Source organism: Cupressus sempervirens, chromosome 5 (genome assembly GCF_028749045.1).
Source record: "Cupressus sempervirens isolate cs-2001-9-10 chromosome 5, ASM2874904v1, whole genome shotgun sequence".
NCBI classification, from domain to species: domain Eukaryota; kingdom Viridiplantae; phylum Streptophyta; class Pinopsida; order Cupressales; family Cupressaceae; genus Cupressus; species Cupressus sempervirens.
In genome coordinates this window covers 127021301-127048085 of record NC_143122.1, presented here as the reverse complement: position 1 = coordinate 127048085, position 26785 = coordinate 127021301, and the positions used below count along the sequence as shown (strand labels likewise).

Sequence of the window (26785 nt, the reverse complement as noted above, 5' to 3'; positions counted from 1 at the left end):
TATGCAAATAAAAAACTTTCTATGCAGAAAAACATGTGTGTTAATTCAACTATGAGAAGTTGCACAAGTTAATATGCATAGTTTTATTGTAATTTCAGATATTACTTAATCTTCAAATATTAGAGCACTTTGATGTCTGACATCAACTAAACAGTAATTTTAGGCATTTGGAGAATCACATGTGTGTTTTTATATTATTGCAAATCAGAATGTTCACAAGAAAAAGGGCATCTCATTCAGATCCTAATCTTCTCTCCATGCTATGATAACTGTGTACATGGTTGCAATAGCTAATAATTCCAAGTTTGCAATAAGATGGAGATGCAACAGTAGACATGCTTTAGTCAATTATTTTAGAGTAACATTTGTTGTGAATTACATATTTAGGATAAATAAATTTCAGGACAAAATTTCATGCAAAGTGGAGCTCAATTTTTCCCTTGAATGTGTTTGTTTTTAAGTTTCTTATAGTTCTTTCACGGATCTGTTTGTTGATAAGCTGCCTCCATGTTTTGTGTAACAGAGCAAACAAAAGCCTAAAAACAAGAAGAGTAAGAAAATGTGTTCCTTATGTAATGTTGGGAAACTTACATTTCATCTTCCACCTCTGAAATGCTCACTATGCGAAAAATAACGTATCAAGTACAAAACAATGTATTACTCCGTGGCAGTTGTTGCTGCAAGAAATTGCATTTGCAAAGTTTGTTATGATAAGATTCGAGATGATGTGGTTAAGATAGATGATAACAAATATGCCAAGTTGATGTTTGAGGAGCAAATAAATGAGGAAGTTGCAAAGGAAGAAGAGGTGAGCAATTAGTAAGTTAGAATATTGCTGATGTCATAACTTGTACATTCTTTCTGAACCTCACTACATATTATTTTGTAGTGGGTGCAATGTTATAATTGTAAGGAGTGGCAGCATATTATATGTGCACTGCTCAATGTTAAAAGGAAAGAAGAGGACATCGCAAAGTATACATGCCTGAACTGTTATATAGAGCAGATAGAAAGAGGTGTCTGGAAACCATCCCACAGAATGCTATTCTTCAAGCGAAGGATTTACCAAGGACTTTCCTGAGTGATCACATTGAACAAAGACTTTTTAGACGTTTAAAGGAGGGAAGACAAGAAAGGGCACAAGTGCTAGGCAAGGACTTTGAGGAGGTAATTATTTTATTGCTATTCACACTAACTGTTTGACAAAATTGAGCTATGATGAAACATTGCATTTGTTAAACTACACCTTGCTTGGAATTTGATGATGTGACATGATTATATTAGTTTATCACTAAATGCTCAACATATGGTCTAGATAATATTCTTATGTAATTCAATATGCAATTCCACGCCCAGCATCATTGACCATACAATTTAATGAATATATCAAACTCAATTATGGGTGCTGGATTAATTTGGAGATAATCATATTATTTCTTAGCATCAGGCATGTTCAGCACTGTCTTACAGGGTTTCATGATTATACAATGTAATAAGATCTCACTTTAGAACTGGAATTAAAAGTGGCTTGAGTTGTCATGTATTATTTATTTCAGAAATATTGAGTCACCATGTATTATTTATTTCAGAAATAACTGATAAAGCACACAGTTTTTATTATTCTTCTGATCCCAGTTTTGAAATCTATAAAGGAATCTTTTAAGATGCTTTGGTTAATAATTTGCCTAGATTTAAATTTTCTTTTGATATTTGTCAGGTGCTAGGAGCTGGTGCTCTTGTTGTGAGAGTTGTCAATTCTACAAATAAAGTACTAGAGGTGAAACAGAAGTTCTTGGATATGTTTCAACATCAAAATTATCCAAGTGAATTTCCATACAAGTCAAAGGTGCATAAATGGATTGTTGATTTATCTTTGTTTTTGATAAAGGTGGCAGGGAGAGGGCCCTGATCCCGATTCATCTTTGTTACTCTTTCCTTTATGTTTTATGATAGTCAATTAATAGCTGTAATTGAAGCAAAATACTTTTCTAATTATGTAAATGACTACAGGTCCTCTTATTATTTCAAGAAATTGAAGGTATAGAGGTTTGTCTTTTTGGAATCTTTGTGCAAGAATATGGGTCAGAATGCTCCCATCCAAATCAGCGCTGCATTTATGTCTCTTACTTGGATTCTGTGAAATATTTTAGGCCCAATGTGAAAACAATAAATGGTGAATCTCTCCATACGTTTGTATATCATGAAATTTTGGTAAGTCTGATTAAATCTAGCACGAACATCCTATTCCCTATGTAAAAAGTTGAGTTATTTTTTTCAGTTCATTGAAGATAGTTATATATGGAGAACACCTACACCTCTAATGGTTTTATAAATGCAAGGATGTTCATGACTCTGTGTGATATCTATATGTATCTTTATAGTTTCTTGCCTTATTTGTATCAGCTTTCATAAATTAAATTTTATAAATTTTCAGAGAGAAAGGTAGAGACATGAACACATCAAATCCTTAAGATAGCTGAGAACAAATTTTCCATGTAGCTTTCTACGGTGATTTTTTCTGAATGATTTGATTCTTGAGCAGATGGGATATTTGGATTACCGTTAAGAGTCGGGGTTTCACTAGCTGTTATATTTGTGCCTGCCCTCCGCTGAGGGGAGACGATTATATTCTCTATTGTCACCCTAAAACACAGAAGACACCAAAATCAGCTACACTTCGTGAATGGTGAGTCATAATTGTCTTGTCTTGGTGATATTTATTTACAAAAAACATAAACACAGGAAGCCTTATTTCTAATTAATAGAAATTATGTTCTCAGAAGGTGGATCCCTTTGAGAAAATGTTGTGTCTTCATATTTCTATGCTTAACATGTTCCAAGAGGTACATGGCTATGTTGTATCTTTCTGTGTATTCTGTTGCCACCATCTAATCTGAGATGAAACCTAATCAATAATATGTGAGTTCCAAATAATTTTTTATTGCTTAAGCTGCCAAAATTATAGAAAAGATTAATTGGAAGAAGTGTATGGACTAGGTATCTTAAAATGCTACATAAGGCTAAAAAGGAGGGCATTGTGGTCGATGTAACAAATATGTATGATTACTTTTTTGCGTCTACTGGTGAACGGAAGACTCAAGTCACTGCAGCTTGCTTGCCATACTTTGATGGGGACTACTGGCCTGGAGCTGCTGAGAAAATGATAATGCAGATTCAGAAAGAGGAAGCAGATGGTCAGAAATATCAGAACAAAAAACATAACCTGTTAATGAAGAAAGTAATTTAACAAATATTACAATTTTTTTAATTATAGCATTGAAGTAGTAGCCATGTTCAAATTTATGATGTCTATTTGTGCTCTATATTTCAGCTTGGACATAACATTCATCAAATGAAAGAAGATTTAATTATGGTGCACCTGCATGCATGTACCCATTGTTGTTCATTTATTGTTTCTGGAAAGCGCTGGGTTTGCAAGCAATGCAAAACATTTCAACTTTGTGAGAAGTAAGCATTTGTTCTGCTAGTCTAAAGCTATAGGAGCAATTAGACATGGTGAGGTTAAATTAAATGTTCATTGTGATGTTAGTTTTTTGAAGTTAATTAAAATGAATTGAGTTGACCACGTCAAATTAAATGTTCATTGTGATGTTAGTTTTTGAAGCACGTAAGGTTTATTTGAAGTTAATTAAAAAGAATTTAGTTCATTTTTAGGTCTTGATCAAGTTATGTGCGTGCACATAAGCATGCGATATTCATTATATCAGTTTGCTAATGGATGGAATTTTCTTTAAAAAATGGTTGGAGACAACTACAAATGATACTGTATTTAGTTGTATTTTGTTTTGAGTCATGTCAATGGCCAAAATTGGCTACTAAAATATTAAGTTAACAATACAATACCAGTGAATCATATTGTTACCAACTTACCCTATCATTCAGAAATTTTCCGTTCAATCACAATTTAGTAACAAAAAATAACTTTTGTTAAAACTATAATTATTTGAACTTTTCTTATCATGAAAATGTCTCTAATTTCATTCATTTTGTCGGGTTTTTTAACTAATTCTTCAAGCTTCATGTGGAAAAACTTCCTAGTAGAGTAACAATATTTATATAAATGTTTCTTGCCATCCACTGTATGTAATCTGTAATATGTTGTTGAAGTAAATAGTTATTGATTGCTTCAGACTCTTTTGTTGTCAGGCTCTTGGAAGATGTGAGAATTTGACAAAGTGATGGAAGTAAACCAATTTATCAATGTATAAAACGAAAGTAGCAGGCATATTATAGATAGATGCCATAGGATCAGACAGCAAAATGACCAGTAATATCAGATATATATTTGAAAAGATGTAATATCAGATATATATTTGAAAAGATAGAAATAAGCAAATTTGATATAATTAAAAAAATGAAATAAGAAAATTATTAATTATTCCATTGAACTTGGAAAACCATATTAATTCAGGGACTTGATTCTGCTGAAATTATTGCTCTTCCATCATAACTAGCCAACTTCAACCTATTTGCAAATTTGAAAATTATAACGAGCAGAAACAAAGACAAACCTAAAGCTTTCTCCCAATCATGGTTGATAATAGCTCCCAGTAGGATCAAGCTGGCATGACAACAGTAGCTCTGGACGATGCCATACTGTCCTCATCCAAGCAATCATCATCCTGAAACTATCTGGTAGCAAATGACATGCCAGAATGACCTCAGCGATCATCAATAATCTTAAATCAACTGAAGAACTGCTCAATTTCCAGGACTGAGCTCTTGGCAACATTTTCCTTGAGATCCTTATTAACATTATTGATAATAACTATATTTTATAATATATATTGACTTATTAGTGACCCATTTATTAGAGCTTGGAATTCTTCTCTTAAAAAAATAGCAAGCAAACATACATTTCATCTCTCTCAATCCATACAAGACGTATTTCCATATTCTGTAGTTTGTTGTCATTGGTCCTTACAGAGTTCTCCCAAATCTTTTGTTAGCCAATGAAAACCAAGGTCCTTAGTTTATGTCAGTAATTTACAGGCCTGCACTTGGGTTTGGACTTGCCAGGACCAGTGAAAAGATCCCACACAGATTTTGAAAAGAGGAAGGAAGCTTGAGAGGGAGAAGAGAACTGGAATAACTTAGCTTATGAGAAGAATGCAGTATTGACATCAGAATTCAGAGACAGGCCTGAAAAATTTTTGCAATGTCTTGACTCACCGATTGATCCTTCAGATAAATGGCAGTCCGCTTGCTCCACTCATGAGGAAAGTTTTGATGGATTTCTAATCTTTCAGTGTTGCTGAGTGCTCTATGAAAATGCATGTCCCATAGAAAAAGTATCAGGAATCCGAGGACATACAGTGTTCTGCCAGAAAATTCACTCTCCCAATATAATAGAAAAATAGCCATAATTTAACTAGAGGAAGATGTTCAGAGCAATAATGAAGAGGATCATGGGAAAAATACAGAAGTGATGTATAGCCTGTCTTCTCCTTTCACATGTGGCTGTCCATGCAAATCAGAATTCACAAATTTAATAGCAATTAAGGTAAATTTTAAAATCCACCATGAAACCTTCCTCTTGGGGCACAAGCTGTATTTGAGGTTTGTGCCTCATTTTTCTCCATAAGCAAGTTTTCGCTGTAGTTACTGCTTTTACTATGGTTATAGAGTGCCTTTAAAGGATGGAAACTGTCCTCTGCACTTCAATCTTTAATAATAGAAGAAAAGTGTCAACGGTTGCTGCATCATTTAACTCCATAGACTATTAAAAAACTCATTTAATTGGCATGGACTATAAATAATATATACCATAATTTAAATATACTAGAAAATATCCATCCTATTTAGCATTATGATCTATACTATGCATATTATGTAAAAAGAGAATTTATTTCTATATATGCAAGCCAAAAATGTAATAAATCTTGGTTATATCAACATGGTCAAAGAGTTCAGATGTATTGAGCAAAAGTCGTCATTAATCAATGAGCATCTAGAGCATGGAGCGACTTGCCACATCTCATTCAGCTCTGACATACAAAAGAAGATTCTAACAGAGCCAATATTGGTAAGTACACAAAAGTCATTACATTCCATGAAGAAGAAGACTTTTTAATATCGATTGACCACTCAACTAGCTCCTAGAAGGTAATAATATCATATTAAACATCCATCTATGATGAACTTGTGGAGAATCGATTTTAGATGTACTCTAGTCCATCTATGGCCTTCTGAAAGTCTAATGTCCCCATTTTTAGCAGGTTCCTACAGTTGGCTTGGTCAGTTCAGCGACCCTTGTGAGCTGACAGTGGGATTTAAAAGTGACAGTTGTGGACTTGCTATTTTTAATAAGTCTATTTTTTTCAGTTGCCATATTTGGCAGTGCAGTTGGTGGCGCTAGTAGTTGGTCATCATTTGCATTGGATAGAGTTATTTATTGATGGGTTCATTTGTATTAATTAATTAATGATGCTTTATTACTATAATGGCGCTTTAAGCTATTTAATGCTATAAAGTGGAGTTGTGAAGATGAAGCTTCTTAAGTGAAAAGTGTGAAGAAGAATCTGAGTGTCATATTGTGTTATAAACATGAGCCCATTTGGAGAGAAAAGCATCCAATTGTCTATCTTGCCTTTGTTGTTTCTTGTGAGGATTTTGGAGTTTAGTGAATTCAATTCCACTGCTGAAGTATAGCAGTATTGATCTGAAGGCTTGAGGCTGTAGTTTCTCCATTCAAGTGTTGAGGTATAGTGGAATTGGTATCTGCATTTTTGGATACTGGTTTAGTATCTTCCATTACTGTTTCTACTGTGGCTTGGGAGATAAGTATGTGCTGGGAGCTGTTAGTATTATGAATTCTCAAATTGAGATAAATTGGTTAGCAAGAATCACTATTTGCTGCTGCAAAACATATCCGTACATGGCCGTTTATTTTCATGTATCCTAGATGCCCAAGGAAACCTGTTTGGGGTCACCACTGGTTGCTCTTTGGACATCAAACTTTAATGGTTAATAACTGAGATTGGGCACTGAAAGTTGTAAATGCTGGAGCGGTTTAAAGTGAATATAAATCTGCCTAAATTTGGGCAGCCATTCTGCCTGCTATTGGTGTTGGATTTAGCTGGCTAAACTGTGCGTCTCTTTAGTCTCTTTGAGTGGACTGCTACCCACATTATTATTAGCTACTGTTGCCCACTGTGTTGGGTGTTCTTCTACAGAAAATCGGGCCAGTTTGGCTATCACAGGTTGGGCATTGTACTGCTGCAAGTTGCTACCAAATGCCATTCATTGTTGCAGGTGCACAATTGTAATTTAGTTTATATTGTAGTTGAATTTTCAAAGTTGCAGTAATTATTAATTGACATTGTAAATGGTTTGGAATTAAAAGAAAGGGTCATAAGGTTGCATAGCAATTGTTTGATAAAATGTCAGATTACAGTTATGTGCTTCAGTCATCAGCATGCATGCCAATTGTTTGTAGAGATGCCTAATGGTTGTAGGTACATATTGAGATGCATAGCAAGTGTTTGTCTTTATGTCTATTAGCTGTAATAGTTAATTGCAGGCATGTAATTGTTGCCAAAAAGCTGAAACATCTACATTTTTAGAACAACCTTGCATTGCAAAAAGCGTTCAATAACCTCATTTGCAGCCTATAAACTTAAAGAACACAATCCGAAAATTAAGTACGGCGATATTAAGCTTGCACACAAAGTGTCTGACGAAATGCCAAACATCCAAAAGTGAAGCAATTTGGTGCTTGTCAGAGTTATAACCAATTGGGGTTCTTACAGTGGTATTAGAGTGTTTCTTGCCATCCTGTAGGGCAGGAAATGTTTAATTATTTTGGGATTGTTATAATTGGAGAGAGCATCACTTTTGCATTTATTCCACCTATGGACAGATATAGTTAAACTAGCTGATACGGGAACCAGTGGAATAGTGAGAAAAATGGCAAACAAAGGCTCTAAGGGAGAATATAGAAAGACTTAAACTAAATCAAAAGAGGTTGGAGGCAAGATTGTTGGATCCAGTGACTATTGATAGGGCTGCGATGTACATGGTTTCCAATTTTAGTGGGCCAGCACCAAGGATGCAAGGAAGAAGGTTTGATTTTCCCTGGCAAGTGTTCATGATGCAGATGTACTTGTGTTTAGTACGACACCCACTAGTCCTATCCGTAGTTATGATGATGGAATTCCTACACAAGGAAACATAGATGTATCAATGTCGTTGGTGGTCAATAGCAATGAGCCTCAACTATTTGAGGATCCTAGGGTTGATGTTGCAGATAGTGCAGAGGCAGTTGAGACAGTTGTTACCACTGATTGTTCGGACTCTCTTAAAGAGGGGATTGTTATTGGAGACTGTGTGAAGAGTGTAAGCTTTGATTTATATGACAATTGTCGCAGTGATGATTCTATACAGGAGGCAGCATCCTTCTTAGGAGGTACAGATGAGAGCATGGAGCTATCCAGCTTTGATATTTGTGACTTGGATGTTATAGCAAAGGCCGCTGATGTTGTTCTATGCTCCAGCATTACCGATTCACAGCATGACATTGAGTCATGTGTGTAGAGTCAGGTGACAATAATTGGGGTTTTGTTAGGAGATGTAAATACCGATGTTATGGACACCTCTAATGATTCATTTGAGGATGTTACAAGCTGCAGCGGGTTTGGTATTTCTTACTAGATGCTTGGTGATAACTCCGAAGAGTTTTTGGATGGGTCTCAAGTACTTGTAGCAGTACCTCAGTTGTGAATGTGTGTGAGGATGGTAGCACACATGAGGTGAGGGATCTTACAGTGAGCAATTTTGATACGGTTTCCTATCACAGTGCAATTAACGAGATAAAGAGATTACATAAGAGTCAGGGGTTACAAAGACATCATGCAACCAGTCAATTGAAGGTAAGCGATAGTGATATCCTTTCAGCTCCAGAGCATTATAATGTTATCCAACAGATGTTAGCTGCATCTAGTTGGGGTGCTCCTATTACAGATTAGCATGGTGACAATTATCTTGCCCTCGCAGAGGTTCATTTGCTTAAAAGGTTGTCAGGATCTTGAAGCATAATTATTAATTATTCTCAATTGGTAGCTAACAAGGATCACCTTCTCGAGTGGGGTAGCACTTGTTATGAGACATTGTTAAGGAAAGAGGAGTTGGTTGAGCTCACCTTGGAGCTTGAGGCGATTGTGGACTCTCTTCAATGTACTTAGTTAGCTCTCCAGGAGTCACAGTCACATTTGGATGAGGTTACCGTGGAGTTGGAGAGGGTTCAATCCACGCCGGCCCCAAATCCAGTTCAGTTACACATAGTAGTGGTCAGTGGTGAGTTTACTTCCACAAGTAGGGATGATGGATGTGGTGATGAGGCACATACATCCATCTAGGATAGGTGTGTTGTGGATACAGAGAAGGTGAGAGCATTAGTGGAGGACTACAGAGTGACCCCTTTTGTGCCAGGTTCTTTGGTAGTTAGCATGGCAACGGGGAACTCTTCAGAGGTATGTGAGCCAGTTCCTAACATTACTCCCTCTTCTTCTCAAGATTTGGGTAGGGGATCACATGATGTGAAGATGTGCTCTCAAGAAGATTTGTTTCCTTCTTGCCAGAAGCAAATCTAATATTTCATCTCATACAGCTAATAGCATTGGACAATTGCTAGTGTTTCGATTTCAGAGGGATCAGTTGTGGATTCCAGGGGAGCAAGTTAACGCTTCTACATATAATTTCTACTGCACAGAGTGTTTCATGGAGTATCTATTGGAGAGTGTCAATTTGCGAGAGGGACTATCCAAAGCGTCTAAGGGTGCTCTCTTCTGGGCTCTTGTGGTATATTAAGATTGGTAGGAAAGATGGTAGAGACCTTGGCTGTCCCCAAAGGGATTTCGTGGTTGGGTTGCTGAGAGGGTTGCTCAAAATTCTGGCCAACTAGTAGTTCAAAGTTAGAGATTGGAGTCGTCTCTTGATTCCAATTTGGACTAATGAGCCACTGATAAAGATTGGGGTTTTTTACCAGCATTACACAGCGAGGAGTTCTCATCATTTTCTTTTAAACCACATATAGAGGATTTGGTTTCACGTCGGTGTGGGTTGGCTCTAGTTTCATACCCTACATTATGGGATGGGTTAGCACCATCTTTTACAGATGGGACCAACAGTTGCAAGTCAGATCACTTGGAGTATTGACACACCCAGACAACTTATTAGAGGTTGTAGTTGGTGGTAGTGTTTCAAGTACCTATGGTTGTTAACATCTCCACAGTGCAGTTAGGTGTGAGTGTCAATTGAGTTGAGTACTGATGAGTTGTTTTCTCCATCAGTGTCTACAGCTAGTTTTCAGATGATTCTCATTTTGCTTCGGGATTGCTCAGGGACAAGCAATCTTAGGGAGGGAGGACTATAACGTCCCCATTCTCAGCAAGCTCTTGCAGTTGGCTTGGTCAGTTCATCATCATGACCCTCGTGAGCTAACAGTGGGATTTGAGGGTCTCAGTTGTGTACTAACTATTTTTAGTAAGTCTATTTTGGACAGTTGCCATATTTGGCAGTGCAGTTGAGGGCAGTGGCAGTTCATCATCTGCATTGGATGGAGTTATTTATTGATGGGTTGATATTTATTAATTAATAAATGATGTTTTATTATTGTAATGGCACATTAAGTTATTTAATGTTATAAAGTGGTGTTGTGAAGAAGCAGCTAAGTGCTACATTGTGTTATAAATATGAGCCCATTTGGAGAGAAAAGTATCCAATTGCCTATCTTGCCTTTGCTGTTTTTTGTGAGGATTTTGGAGTTTAGTGAATTCAATTCCACTGCAGAAATATAGTGGTATTGATCTGAAGGTTTGATGCTGTAGTTTCTCCAGTCCATTACTGAGGTATAGTGCAATTGGTATTTGTCTTTCCAGATATTGGTTTAGTATCTTCCATTACTGTTTTTAATGTGGCTTGGGAGATAAGTAAGCTGTTAGAATTACGGCATCTTCAAATTGGGGAAAATTGGTTAGCGAAAATCACTGTTTGCTGCTGCAAAATATGTGTACATGGCCATTGATTTTCATGTATCATAGATGCCCAATGCAACCTGTTTGGCACCACCATTGGCTGCACTTTGGGCATTGAACTTTAATGGTTAATCACTAAGATTGAGTGCTGAAAGTTGTAATCGCTGGAGCAGTTTAAAAAGTGAATATAAATCTGTCTAAATCTGAGAGGCCATTCTGCCTCTATTGGCATTGGATTTAGTCAGCTAAACTGGGAGTCTCTTTGGTTTTTTTGAGTGGACTGTTACCCACATTATTAGCTCCTGTTTCTAACTGTGTTGGGCATTCTTCTACAGCAAATTAGGCCTGTTTGGATATCACAAGTTGGACATTGTACTGCTGCAAGTTTCTACCAAGAGGCATTCATGGTTGTGGGTGCAAAATTGTAATTTGGTTTATATTGTAGTTGAATTCTCAAAGTTGTGGCCATTATTAATTGACTTTGTAAATGGCTTGGAATTGAAAGAAGGGGTTACAAGGCTGCATAACAACTGTTTGATGAAATGCCAAGTTGTAGTTATGGGTTTCAGTCATTAGTATGCATGCCAAGTGTTTGAAGAAATGCTTAGTGGCTATAGGTGCATATTGAGATGCATAGCAAGTGTTTGTCTTTATGTCTATTAGCTTAGTAGTTAATTTCAGTTGTAATTGTTGCCAAAGGGCTGAAACATCTACTACATCAATTTTATAACAACCTTGCATTGCAGAAAGCATTCAACAACCTCATTTGCAACCAATACACAATCTGAAAATTAAGTACAGTGAGGTTGAGCTTGCATGCAAAGTGGTTGACTAAATGTCAAACATTCAAAAGTGAAGCAATTTGGTGCTTGTCAGAGTTATAACCGGTTGGGTTATTACAGAAAATGAGCACCTTGCATGGCTCTTTGTTCAAGAGAAGATTTTAACTTATGATTAACTTCAAACATCCAAAGAGTTGATTAAAAAACAATGAACACGGTTTTCTACCAGTATCTTTTTATTTCAACTCTGCAATTCTTCGTGAAATTGAATGTATCAACCAAAAATCCACTAACCAAGATTTTGTTCAATGAATGGCTACACTATGTTAGGATACACGTGAGGCAAATGAAAGGATGGTGGCAGTTAGAAATGCAATTTGTTACTTCCACCAGTTCATATTTTAAAAGTTTGTTGTTTACTGTCAATATCACAATGTAGGGGTCCTGAAAAGTTTTGACATTGTTGGAGTCGAGTGGCATCAAATACAATGAGTTGTGTGGGCATCAAATTCAAGAAATTGGAGCTTCGTATTCTGACCATGTATGATTGAGGCAATGAAGGAGCTGAATGGGAATACAAATACTTGTTTGGAGGACTGCCATGATACAAAGATGATCGAAGTGATAGAACAATTGGTTGCCCCAATCATAAAAAGTTGAGAAAGAAGAACTTGAACTTTGTTGTAATTGTTTCCCTTGTGAAGAACACAGATTTACTGCTTAAGGGGTGTGGAAGATCAGGGGTGGAGGGGAGCAGCAGGTGAACTTTTCACCAATTCAATCCTTTAATCAATTGCTTCTAACTGAGCATTGAATTGAAAATACAGTGAAAACAATGCACAAAGATATTCCAAGATGGTAAAAAACATGGTGAGTAATGCTGCTAAGATCTACTGTCCTAATCCAGCCTCACAAGTTCAACCCATTTACAAAATTTAAGGGCACCAACCCTAAGCAATCTCCTTTTCTAGAGCACCAACTCCTACAAAAATTGAGCATCCACTCAACCTCTTCTCAAGCACCAACTTTTCAAAATAAAATTAAGCAGTCTGAGAATCAACTCAGTATTCCTAAGGCTTCAATTCTAGGAATGTAGTTACATTGTAACATACTGCTGATTTAACTTGAAAATCACCACAGCTTACATAGTAGAAACACGTAAACTTACTTTTCAATAAATAACCTTTGAATAATCTATATAATATGGCACTTTTTAATTACAGAAACCAGCAAATAAGATTGCCTGAACAATTTGGTGGTAAATCTACAGTAATTTGCAATGTAAAACTTCAACTAGTAACACAAGTATCTCCTCTGCAAATCTGAAGTAACATTATCATGCCTCCTGCAAACTGAGACCAAACTGAGATAACACAATGATGACGTTCCTCTATATTATTACTGTAAGTCCAAATCACATCATGTGATTTCAAAACAGATTTTTTTTCTTTTGTAAAAATATATTTCTAAATAAAATATACAATTGCCCTTCTGCAACTTGACTTCAAAATAATTAAAACTTCTACAAACACAATGTTCAATGTTAAAGACAAGTTTGAGCAATCTGATTTACCTTTGCTTCCAGGCAGGTTGTGTTACTTTCAAAGAAATCTTGATCTTCAATCTATATGATTTACAAAATGACTGCTCTGCTTATCATCATATTCAGATTTCTTTATGGGCTTCAAACAACTTTATACAGCATGGTTTATATTTTCTTGGATGTCACACAGTCGATAGAGTACATTTAATGGCATCAACATGTTCTAATTTCACATTCTTACAAAACTATTCAAGTGAAAGTCCTTGAATAGAACTCTTCAAATGAATTGAACCAATGCATATTGTTAGCATAGTTAGAGAAGTTTGGAGCAGTTACAACACCTTTTAAGCAACTGTCAACACCATGGTTTGTTTCTAAGCAGTTTATCTTTGCTTTAAAATGTGTTGCACATTCTACTAAACCAATCCTTCTTCCAACTATGTGCCTTTGATAGTTCCTCCAAAAACTCAGACTTGAGATGAGGAGCCAGGAACAAAATATTTTCAAGATATTTGATCATGTCCACATTCGACATGTGTCTGGCCATTGGTTATAAAAATCACACATCATAATACCTTCAAGGAAGCTTTGGACAGAAGCAGCTCCTGATTCATTGATTTACCAACTCAGTTTGAAGCATTCATCATATATTGTCCTGCTTTTCTAGAGCACCAACTCCTACAAAAATTAAGCACTCACTCAACTCTTCTCAAGCACCAACTTTTCAAAATAAAATTAAGCAGTCTGAGAATCAACTCAGTATTCCTAAGCATCATTCCTAGGAATGTAGTTACATTGCAACATACTGCTGATTTAAATTAAAAATCACCACAGCTTACATAGTATAAAGTTTAAACACGTAAACTTATTTTTCAATCAATAACCTTTGAACAATCTATATAATACTATACTTTTTAATTACAGAAACCGTCAAATAAGATTGTCAGAACAAATTGGTGGTATATCTACAGTAATCTGCAATGTAACACTTCAATTAGTAATACAAGTATATCCTCTGCATTTCTGAAGTAACATTATCATGCCTCCTGCAAACTGAGACCCAACTGGGATAACAACAATGATTATGTTCCTCTGTATTATTACTGTGAGTCCAAAACATGTCTTGTGATTTCAAAACAGGTTCTTTTTCTTTTGAAAATTAGATTTCTAAAAAACATAAACAATTGCCCTTCTGCAACTTGACTTCTAAATAATAAAAACTTCTGCAAATACAATATTCAATGTTAAAGACAAGTTTGAGCAATCTGATTTACCTTTGCTTCCAGGCAGGTCATGTTTCTTTCAAAGAAATCTTGATCTTCAATCTATATGATTTACAAAATGACTGCTCTGCTTTTCATCATATTCAGATTTCATTATAAGTTTCAAAAAAATTTAAACAGAATGCTTTGTATTTTCTTGGATGCAACACAGAACGCTTCAAGGCATCAACATGTTGTTCTAATTTCACATTCTTACAAAACTATCCAAGTGAAAATCCTTGAATTGAACAATGCATATCGTTAGCATAGTTAGAGAAGTTTGGAGAGTATTTTAACTTATGATTAACTTCAAATTTTGTGTTCAAATGAATTGAAACAATGCATATCGTTAGCATAGTTAGAGAAGTTTGGAGCAGTTACAACCCCTTACAACCCCTTCTAAGAAACTTCTACAGTAATCTGAAATGTAACATTTCAATTAGTAATACAAGTATATCCTCTGCAAATCTGAAGTAACATTATCATGCCTCCTGCAAACTCAGACCAAACAGAGATAACAACAATAATGATGTTCCTCTATATTATTACTGTAAGCCCAAAACACATGCCTTGTGAATTCAAAACAGATTTTTTTCTTTTTGTAAAAATAGATTTCTAAAACAATAATAAACAATTGCCCTTCTGCAACTTGACTTCAAAATAATAAAAACTTTTGCAAACATAATGTTCAATGTTAAAGACAAGTTTGAGCAATCTGATTTACGTTTGCTTCCAAGCAGGTCATGTTTCTTTCAATGAAATCTTGATCTTCAATCTATATGATTTACAAAATGACTGCTCTGCTTCTCATATTCAGATTTCTTTATAGGCTTCAAACAACGTTATACAGCATGGTTTATATTTTCTTGGAAGCAACACAGTCAATAGAGAACACTTATGGCATCAACATGTTCTAATTTCACATTCTTACAAAACTATTCAAGTGAAAGTTCTTGAATAGAACTCTTCAAATGAATTGAACCAATGCATATTGTTAGCATAGTTAGAGAAGTTGAGCAGTTACAACCACTTCTAAGCAACTGCCAACACCATGGCTTGTTTCTAAGCAATTTATCTATGCTTTAAAATGTACCGCACATTCTGCTAAACCAATTCTTCTTCCAACTATATGCCTTTGATAGTTCCTCCAAAAACTCAGACTTGAGATGAGGAGCCAGGAACTAAATATTTTCAAGATATTTCATTATGTGCCACATTTGACATGTGTCTTGCCATTTGTTATAAAAAGTATACATCATAATACCTTTACAGAAGCTTTGGACAGAAGCATCTCCTGATTCATTGATTTGCCAACTCAGTTTAAAGCATTCATCATATGTTGTCCTTCTTGTAATTTCAATAGCATGGATTACCATTCAACTCAATCAATACTGTGAATTCTGTGCCAAGCATTCCTTCCATTGTTGTTGAATGTATATAACATTCTCTTGGTCGATATGATTATGAATTTCCCAGCTTTGGCATGTCGGCAAAATCATGAAACTGTATTCTGCATCCATATGTTTTAATCAGTATCATACACACAGTCGGAATCACAGGTGTCAGGTGCAAATTCTTTACTTATGTTTGTCTTTGTAAACTTCAGAGTTTACGATACAACATACTCAGAGTAGCTATTACAGATGTCATTCTCTGTCTTGTTAAAGTGGCATAAGTTAATACATTTGCCATGCTTTAGTCTCAGTCATTAAGACAAAACATTACAGAGATATAAAAACAAACATATTGTTGGAATATTCAATAAACAGTTTGTACTCATGCTAGCACCCAGTGGCAACTCGTTCATAACTCACGAAGGTACTGTATTCTGACATCAATGACAAATATCTGAGAACCTTGATGAGGTACTAGACCAAGACTTGCAATTTGGTAGAGTATGATTTTTTGATCTCTCGATCATCATGGTGTGAAAACTTGAACATAATGGCACAAGAGGTCTACATTCAAGATCGGTTGAAGACTATAATGAGCTAAAAAGCATTATCGTCAACCTTTTTAGTAGTGTTATGTTCCATACCTCATAGAATGGATGTTGTCATAAGTTCCTACGAGCCTTTTCCTGCAAATTAAACAATGCTATAGACCATACTTCAATTAGTACAATGCTCGTGCTGATCATGGTGTTCCTTTTACTCAACATTGGTCTTCAGTAGAATGCTTTCATTTTTAGTTGGATGTGCCAAATATGTTAAATAAGCTTAAGTTACCAATCCTGGGGTGGATTTTGGAAAGGAAGGTACAGCAATTTAATTTGTCTTTGGGTATGGGTATTGGTTTGGCTGTATATAAATATAAAAACAGTGATATTCATAATCACCAATAAACAAAATATTTAAATACTTCATTCATAATTTGCGAAGATGAAATACTCATACATTCATAAATCAATGATTTGTCAGATTAAAACAGCAACACATAGTAAAAATTGAAGTCAGTATTTACTAGTCTTCATATTGCTCTTCATAAAAAGTATCAAATTCACCATTTTATTCAATATCCTTTGAACTACAATCAATTGGAGTGCCACTCCCACTAGAGTCACATGCTAAGCAACTATACCACCTCAAACTATTACCTCATTTATAGATATTTTGGCAACCTTTGTAACTATAGCACCTAAGTCAGCACACTCAAGAATTTGATCCTAGTAGTTTATTATTCCCTCATTGTATCCAGGTGTCTTATGTGACAAGAAATGAAGGTTGGAGTCCACGAAGACCAAATCCTAAGCCTGTTTTTGCACCCGATCAAGCATGTACTCCAATTCTACTCAGCTGAAGAACTCACAACCTATTGAATTTGCATCCAACATTCAGTAGTTATTTAAAAACCTGAGAAACTGATTTATTCGAGACTCATTAAGCATTAACAATAGAAGTTCAATGTTATATTACCAATTTATACAAGACACGTTAACCAATAACAGTAGAAGTTCTATGTTATGGTAAAGGTTGTAAGGTTGTCAAAGATTCTATGCTACAAGCATAACTTCCAATATTGATTGGTAAAATCTCAAGGTCTATAGAAATTTCAAAACCAAGAATTTGTATTGTGCTACTAATTAACAAAAATGACAACCAATAACAAATATATTATTTTGGTATGTGATTCACAAAATGAAGTGGTGCAACATAACACAATATTTAACTTGGTAAACTCAAATGTCGGGTGAAAAACCTAATTGATAGAGGAACTGTCCAAGTATATTACTCATAAAGTGGACAATACAACACACTATTGCGCTGCATCAAATCAGAATGGGAAAGTACAACACAGGATTGTTCTCTCTTGCACGGTAAAACCAAAGCTTACATTCCATACATAGAGATTTCCAAATCCTTAGAAATGAGAGATGTGTAACCTTTCACCCCAATTTTGGAAATGATTGAGAACTAACGAGAGCTAGTGAACCATTTCTTCTCTTCTGTGGGACTTTTCACCTCCATTTGATGAGAAGTCTTCTCCTCTTGGTTAGAGACAAAATAGATAAAGATAAAATGAGATTTCCACTACTCAAGAATGTTCGTGTTTATACAATGAAAAGTCTTCCCCACATGCAAAAAGACAAAATGAGACATTCACTTCTTGAGAATGTCATACATGTCTTATTCCAATTTTTTCGAATGATCCATATAGACCACACCTCCATTATTGAACGAACCTTTGACGCCATAAAAATTTATGCTTAGGTTATAGAAAATTCCCCTTTCTGTGTGCTGCATCTTATGCTGAAATTAAATCTCCTTGTGGTACCAAAATAGTGCTAAAATTTCCTTATTATTTGCAACAATGAGTGGTATACGTGCTACAATGAATTACATTACAATGGAATACAAATATAATTATATTTATGATTGCAACACTCCAACACATGTTCATAATGCTGCCCGTGCTATATCTCAAGAAGTGTACAACATCCAAACACTTCAGTAGTACCCTCTACATCACCAGAACTTGCTATAAACCTCCTTTATACAACAACGGAGATTACAAGTCTATGATACCCAAAAATACTTCTCACAGTGTTGCTCAACAAGCATACATGTGATACAACACCACAGAATATGCATTAGTACTTTGTATCCCACACATGCTTCATCCTTTTCTCATGCAAGTGGAACAAAATGGACTTCTCATCTTCACATACATGACTTTCTAAGAAGTGAGGACAAATTGCTGCTAGTTGTATGTACTTTCCCATTCAGATTTGATGCAATAAACTGCACTTTTCCTCTTCACATGCATGGCTTGTAACATGTGAAAATGAATCCCTGAAGGCTACCTATGTTCTGAACAACCAGCATATATTGATATAACAATCAATGCACAAGAACACGAATTAGTGCTGCCCATGTACCCATACATGCTTTATCCTTTACTTGCTCGTGTGAATGGAATAAAACTGCACTTTCCCACTATGCATACAAATACAACATTTGAAAGCAAATAGCTACAATCTGCCATTTTTATTTTACATGAAATGATGCTTTTACGCAACTATCATCTGCACTACGATAATTCTTACCTACATAATGGATGTGTGCCTTTTTTTCAAAAGACATGAAAGCTGAAAAGTGAAAACATACATTGTCTTTTACATTTTTCTTTCCTGTCCCTTTTCAATCTCAAGTGCTTTTGTTTCCTCATACAGGCCCCTTAGTGAGGAAACAAGACCATTGGTTCTTTAAGTTTTCTAAAATTGAGTGTTTCTCTTAATTGGATGTAGATTAGTTTTTCTTTTACTCCAAAGGTTCAATCACACGTTTTCTTCTGGAATATGCTTTACGTGTCTGACACATGCACTTGGAAAACGTCAGAGTTGGTATAAGATGTATAGTTGTGGCTTACTTTCAAACAAAGTAGAGAAGAACTACTGTAATTAGTATTTATATGTTTGAGTTGTTTTCCTATCTTCTTTTATTTATTCAATTTTTTATTTACTACTGTTATCTATGGGCACTGCCCTGAATTTTTTTAGCATTGAACAGTCTTGTGTACTAGCATTGTGATAGGAGTTTTATATTTGTATTTAGGATTTGTCTGACTATTGCCATCATTGTAGGTGTTATGAGGCAGAGCAAAAGCTTGATAAAAGGAAAAAACATCCTGTTAACAATAGGGAAAAACACATGTTTTTTCCAGTATGTAATCGCTAGCACATAGTTTATCATGTTGGCTAGTAAATAGCTCAGAATGTTGGTCCTTATTCATAACCTTTAAATTAGCTTGGAAATTATTTATGTTGGTCTTTTTATTTACTCCATTTTATATTTTTATTTTTTTTATTTCTATCATTCCATCAAAGGAATCATGTGTTTTTTTACCATGAATATGCAGATTGAGGTGACAAATATTCCAGCAGACACAAAGGATAAAGATGAAATCATGGAAAGTGAGATCTTTGACACTCGTCAGTCATTCCTGAGCCTTTGTGAAGGAAATCACTATCAGTATGACACATTGCGTCGTGCAAAACATTCTTCCATGATGCTACTCTACCATCTTCATAATCCAACTGCACCTTCTTTTGTGAGTACATGCAACATTTGCCTACATGACATTAAGACAGGACAGAGACTGCGCTGTACAATTTGTCCTGACTATGATATTTGCAACGTCTGCTATAAAAAAGATGAGTTTGCGAAACATCCCCATAAGTTGGTCGCTCATCCATCTCTAGTTGATCAGGATGCACAAAATCAAGAAGGAAGGCAACATGGGATTCTGCAGGTACGTGTTGCAAAAGGTTGCATATGGAACAAGTTCACACTTCTTCTAGTTTGATGTCCTTATGATGATTGAATATAATTATATAATTAGAAAACATTTGTAAAAGTTTTTAAATGTGTGAATTTGGCCAAGCTGAGAATAAAGTATGCATTTATTTACAAGAACTAACAACAGTAACAAGACAATGATATTAAAAATAACACATTTTGAATGCGGACATGAGAATTAATAAATCTTCAAATACACCATCTTCTTTGTTACTCTTTTTATTCAAAATTTCAACATCTGTACCACAATTCCACTTTGATTCATCCTGCTGACAATATCACAAAATATACTTACTTCTATTAAATTATAATATTATTATTATGCTCTGTTGAAGGCTGAAGTGTATTGTGATTGAATGTTTTCTGTAATTCCAACATGTACCAAACCATTTTTGACATCATGTGGAAGGGGATATTGTTAGATTGCATTGAACTCTACTTTCTCCTCACTGGCCTGTAAACCATTTGCTACACTTGACATAAATATTGTTTAGATTCTTATTAAAGTCCTTTCTGATTCTTCAAAATAGGTTCTCAGGAAAATGATAGATGAGATATTAAAATTAGTTGTAGGAAACTGATAAGTGTATTGTTTCTTGTATGTAGCTACGGGAGACACTTGATCTTCTTATACATGCTTCTCGGTGTTTCTCCCCTCAATGTGCATATCAGAATTGTCGGAAAGTCAAAGGCCTCTTTTGCCATGGCAAAAACTGCAAAAAGGGTGCTGCACAGGGCTGCAGATTTTGCAAGGAGATGTGGCATATGTTAGGATTACATGCACGAGCTTGCAAGGAAACAGAATGTCATGTTCCTCGTTGCAAGTATGCTCATGTCCACATTTACTTCTAATCTCCTTTTTTGCATACAATATTCCAACATTGTGTTCAGTAGTTCCACTGAAGTTCATCCCTTGTCACAATCAGCGAACTGCTGTAACTTTAAACTTCAGAGTGAACATGCTAAATAAGTTGTGGGATAACTTTCAGAGATCTATTGTTTCAATCCCTTGTTTGTATATGCTTCTTTTCAGGGATTTGAAACGGCACTTTGGGAGGTCTCAATCAAGTGGAATAATAGTGCAGAGCTAACGTTATCGAAATGATGAGAGATTGTGGTGCAGAGATTGCTTAAGATACTCATTCATAACAGATATGGTAGGCTTGAATGGACTTTACAAACGAGATATCAATTAAATCAAATTAAGAATAAAAAAGATTTCAAGGTACTCTTAGGTCCTTGAACTTGTCGGATGGCACTATTTGATGAAAAGTACATGTTTAAATTTCAAGAAAATGTCATTCAACATCACTAGTTGCATCATCAATTGATGCCCTTGTATTTGGCAAATATAATATGTACATTGGCCCTAGACAGAAGTGAATGATTATCAATTTTGTCACTTCTAACATCTCCCTATTTCTGAAGTTAGATGTGATGATTTTCTTTTGTAGTAAACAGGCAAAAGAATTTTGATTACATACCAAGAATGAGACACGAGTTCATAGGTTTTTTCTATAGAGCATTGTTTTTGGACTGATTACTTACCATCAATAGATTGGGAAAACTAATAACCTTAGTTACCTGGCTTCGCGGGGTTGCCCTCAGAACTGGGTTCGAAACAGTTCGGGATTCTGGTCTGGTTCGACCAAAATTCGGTCAGGGTTCCATTTTGCGGGGGGTGGTTCGAACCCACAGGTATGAAACTCAAACCCGGGTGAATTTGATGAGCCCAGTTCGAATTTACATTGAACCCGGGCGAACTTCCAGCAATGGGCAGCTAAAAAGTGTTTTTTAGACCATATTTGATTTTTTTAAAGTTCCACAGCCCCAAAAAGTGAATGTAAATAGGTTATTTTGGCCTTAGCTCTATTTTTGAGTCAACTAATGCGGAAGGGCTAGGAAAAGGAGGAGTAGAAGAAGATGTTAAAGAAGAAACAAATGAATATGATGAATATTAAAATTTAATACATAATGATTAGTTGAAACTTGAGCTTGAAACAATGATACTTGAACTTGTTGTTATGATTCATGGATCGTGATTTAGTTTTAATGTGTTGAATCTTTAATGTTGAACATAAAAATTGAAATATATGATGGTATGAGCTTGACTCATGATGCTATGATTACAACTTACAAGTTTAGAGTTCATGCTAATGGTGTTTTTGTTGTTTAAATGATCAAATCATATGATTTTATGATACCCTATGCTTCTAGGCTTCAAAAATATGTATATATATAATTTTTTTGAATTTTTACTTGTTTTTGTATGAACAAACCCTTTCCAAAATTTTGCCCTACCAGTGAACCGGTTCTTCAAACCTGTATTTTGAATCAAACTCGAACCGGTAACTAAGCTAATAACTATAAGCATTCCATGTCAAGAGAAATGATATTGGGAATTTCATTTGCACTAATAGAATATACAGATAACTTGGGGACAGTTCTTGATGTATTATTCTCGGTAGGCTATTCAGAATTATTGTGGTTTTTCCGAGGCTGAATGTTCCATGCAGTTAGGATGAGGCGGCAATAATTGGCATTGTTTTAAATGTCACTGGCACGGGTCAAGTATGAAGAGTGATTGATCAGGCTTCCAGGAACAGCAAAGCTGCACAAGCAATATTAACATCACTTCAAGAAAAAGAAACTGACATCTTCAATCAAATGGTAACATAATTTTGTTAACTTAATTGTTATCTATCTAACTTTGCGGGGCTTAATTTCTTGTATATATTCTGTAAATTCTCAGCAACTGCTTCCATGGCAATTTGCAAGTCAAGGCTCAATCGCATACATCATAAAAATTCATTGGTTGTATATATTCTGTAAATTCTCAGCAACTGTTTCCATAACAATTTGCAAGTCTCGGCTCTATTGCATACACTGTAAAAGTTCATTGGTTTAAATCAAGGAGCTATTGTTTTAATGGACAGGATTGGCTTTTGACTTGTAATATTCTGAAATATTCTCCATAAAATAGAATACAAATAAATGTTCCTTGCAAGCATTCTCAAGAATTTTTTCTATCTGGATGTTTATGTTGCTATGTTGAGGGTTGTATGCTCGGATGTGTTTCTATGTTGTAAAAATTAAGCATTGTTATTCGTTGAGCTCTCTAAAACTGTAAAGATGGATCACAGAGTGAGATCTGAAAGATAAATGAAAAATACACAGTTGAATTCAGAAATTAAAACAAGAATCGGTATGGATTGTGAAAAATTGATGAACTTAAATATCCTATTTGTTAATTTTGAAGATGAAGTTATCAATGACAGGCAAGGAAGTGATTAAATGCCAAACATATTGCATCATCCATACATGGAAACCCATTAAAAAGGCGTGCTCACAAGAATCCTGACAAAGAGCTACCCCGGTTTCATTCTGTCAATGTGTTAACAGATACTGAATTTGTCCACAACTGGAATTGCCTCATTATATTCCATGCTGGCATGTTCAACAATGGTAAACTGTCGATCTAAAACAGAAAACAAACAACAACCCATGTGAGAGGTAGCCATATTTGGCAGAGCTTTTGTTCATTTCTCGGGGGTAATTCTGGTTTTTAAACCATTTTTCTTCTTGTTGAAACATTTTTTTTTATGTACTTGGTTTCAAGATCCTTTCCCAACCCTAATCTCCCATAACTCCCGTCAAAATTATTTATCCAATCAAGAACACTAATCACATGTTCCTATAGAACAAATGAAATCAAAGAAAATGAAACAATATACAGAACAGCAACATAACATACCCAACTGCATGTACACGCACATTCAACCAAGATTCACATGAGTTGGATGCCCGCGACCGTCGAAAGAAGCAGGATAGCAGTAGTAAATGAAACCTGCTAGGTATAGAGCACAAGCATAACTAGCAGACATGTAACAATAAGTCGATAGAACTTTTATATGAATGTGATATGTAATTCTAAAAATGATACATACCAATTGCTTAAGATTTTCATACAAATTATATTTGTTTAAATCAAATAGAGAATAAAATTTAATTTTGTGAAAGAAATTGAAAAGTTGATGAAAGAGAAATTTTCAACAATATTGTTTTATTATAGTAACAATTGCATCATATATAACCAGTTGTTTGTTTGATATTATTTATAAACTATTAGCTATTGACATAATTTATTAATTGTATAAATTGAAAAAATTTAATTAAAAATATTTTTCTAAAGAAATTAGAAATGATTAAATATTGTTAATCTTTGTTGAGAAAGAGATCACAAGATTTATTCTCATTTATAATTCTAAATAGATTTCATAGTTTCGCTTTTGTCCAACATGAGCTGATAGGAATTTTAATTTTTTTAAAGGTAAAATATGAATTGCAAAATTCATCTATACTAATACAAAATTCTTTCAAATCTAGAATCAGTACAACAAGAGCTGAAATTTTCCAAAAGTTAAAATAAGATTTTTAAAAATGTAATATTTATTGATTTATTTAGTTTCTTTGAATGCATATTTTTTAAATTAGATTCTAATATATACTTTCTATTTTTTAAATAAATATTTATATTTAAATATTATATTATTATTATTATATTTTCTCTTGAGAATTGATATCAAACATTAAATAATTATTTTTAATTATTTTTTCATAATTTGTAATTTGTAATTTAATAATGAATGTTTATATTATAAAGCCTTAAAAATGTTAAGTATATATATATATATATATATATATATATATATATATAATCTATTGTAATATATATAACAATATATAAAATAAAAATTATATTGTAGTATATATAAAAATAAAAATATATTCCAGGCTGCTCAGGTTATGCAAGAGTTGGAGCGAAAGAGCGAGGAATAACTCTCGCCTATTCTTTTGTTTTTCTTTGTCTTTTGGCTTTTGGTCTGGCTTTAGGCCGTGGTTTTACTTGTCTTTTTTCCTAGTCTTTTCTCTGAACTCTACTTTTGGGCTGGCCTTTTTGCTTATTATCAACCTCTGAACTTATACTTTTTTGGCTGGGCTTTCACGCTTATTTTCAGCCTTATATGTTTTAACTATTGGGTTTCATGATCCCTGAAAAATCTGTTTATCTAATCAAAAACAATGAAGATTGGTAGCATAAATTTAATAGTTATTTATTTATTTATTTCATTTTCAAGTTTCTAAGGTATCTTAGGTTGAATTTTTTATTTAAGACTATTTATGTTAATTTTTCCTACAAGGATATCTAATTGCCCTCAAAATTAAAAGTCTCAATTATATGATAAATTGTATGTGGCCTTCAAATATTTATCTTTTTAGAATAATCATATTTTCATTTAATTTTTAAAAAATTTAATATAGTGAATTTTTTTTAATAAAATATTCACATCTTAATCAATATAGTAAATGTTATTTTCATTTAATCTTATCCACATCTTGTTTAAATGGTGAGAGCTCTAGTAGGCGGGAACTTAGCGATAGGAATTGATCCTGGCAATGCAAGGAATCCGAAAGCGGGGATCTTGGCAAGGATTGTTGGGAAGCCGGGGATGGGTTTTAATGGTCTGGAGCAAGAAGAAGACAAAGTTTTGCTTGGTTTATGTTCTAGAAGATCTGGGGACGATGATAATATTCATATTGATCCTCTAATCGAGTGTCCTGTCCAGATTAGGGACCCACTATAGAAGGGGAATATTTCGGTGGATGTGGGTAAGGATGCAAAGGGATCACATGAGGAGGAGCAGAATAAGGATGATTTGGAAATGGGTCAATGCAAGTGGTCTTCTTTATTTGGAAGAAAGTCTTCTTTTCCACCTATTACTTCATCCTATTGTGAAAAAGGTGAGTTTCAAATTTTCATCCCAGATTCGATTGTTGATTATTATATTTCGACTATGGAGTTTACCCTAATTGGAAAATTTCTAGGGGCACGCCCATAAATTGATGCTCTTAGAAACATGGTTAGAATGAAATGGGCTTTATGTGGTCAAGTGGATATTGCACTAATGATGAGTGGGTTTTTTTTCCTTTGTCTTTACTTGAAAAGAAGATTTAAATATGGTTCTATGTGGTGGTCCTTGGCCATTTGGCAACAGTACTCTAACAATCAAAAAGTGGGAACCCAATATGGAAGTGTATGATGTCTTTTTTCTTACTACTCTGATATGGGTCAGATTACCTAGACTCTCGCTTGTGTTTTGGCATGAAGACATAGTTAAGAGGATAGTTGGCTCATTTGGTGAGCTTATAGCCATTGATAATGAGATGGCTATGTTGCCCTACTTTTTGTTTTCAAACCAGTTGGCAAAAGTGAGTGTTGTCTAGTAAGAGAAGTGATTCAAATCCTCAATCGTAATTTAGTCTAGGTCTAAGTCCCTAAGGTTAGGCGATCTCTATTAGATTTTCCCTTTTTACCTTCTCTTTCCCTTTTTTCGGGTGGGTGTGC

The 26785-nt window shown here is 34.7% G+C and overlaps 1 long non-coding RNA gene and 1 pseudogene across 1 annotated transcript; one reads left to right on the top strand and one right to left on the bottom strand.

Moving 5' to 3' along the window:
• Nucleotides 1-652: 652 nt before the first annotated feature.
• LOC149554835 (histone acetyltransferase HAC12-like) lies at nucleotides 653-21513 on the top strand (annotated as a pseudogene).
• Nucleotides 21514-23556: 2043 nt separating this feature from the next.
• On the bottom strand, nucleotides 23557-24314 carry LOC149554834 (uncharacterized). The gene is made up of 2 exons (XR_016364421.1): nucleotides 24134-24314; nucleotides 23557-23857 (listed from the first exon to the last, which is right to left on the bottom strand). It is a non-coding gene; the product is annotated as an uncharacterized LOC149554834 (long non-coding RNA).
• Between the last annotated feature and the right edge of the window lie 2471 nt (nucleotides 24315-26785).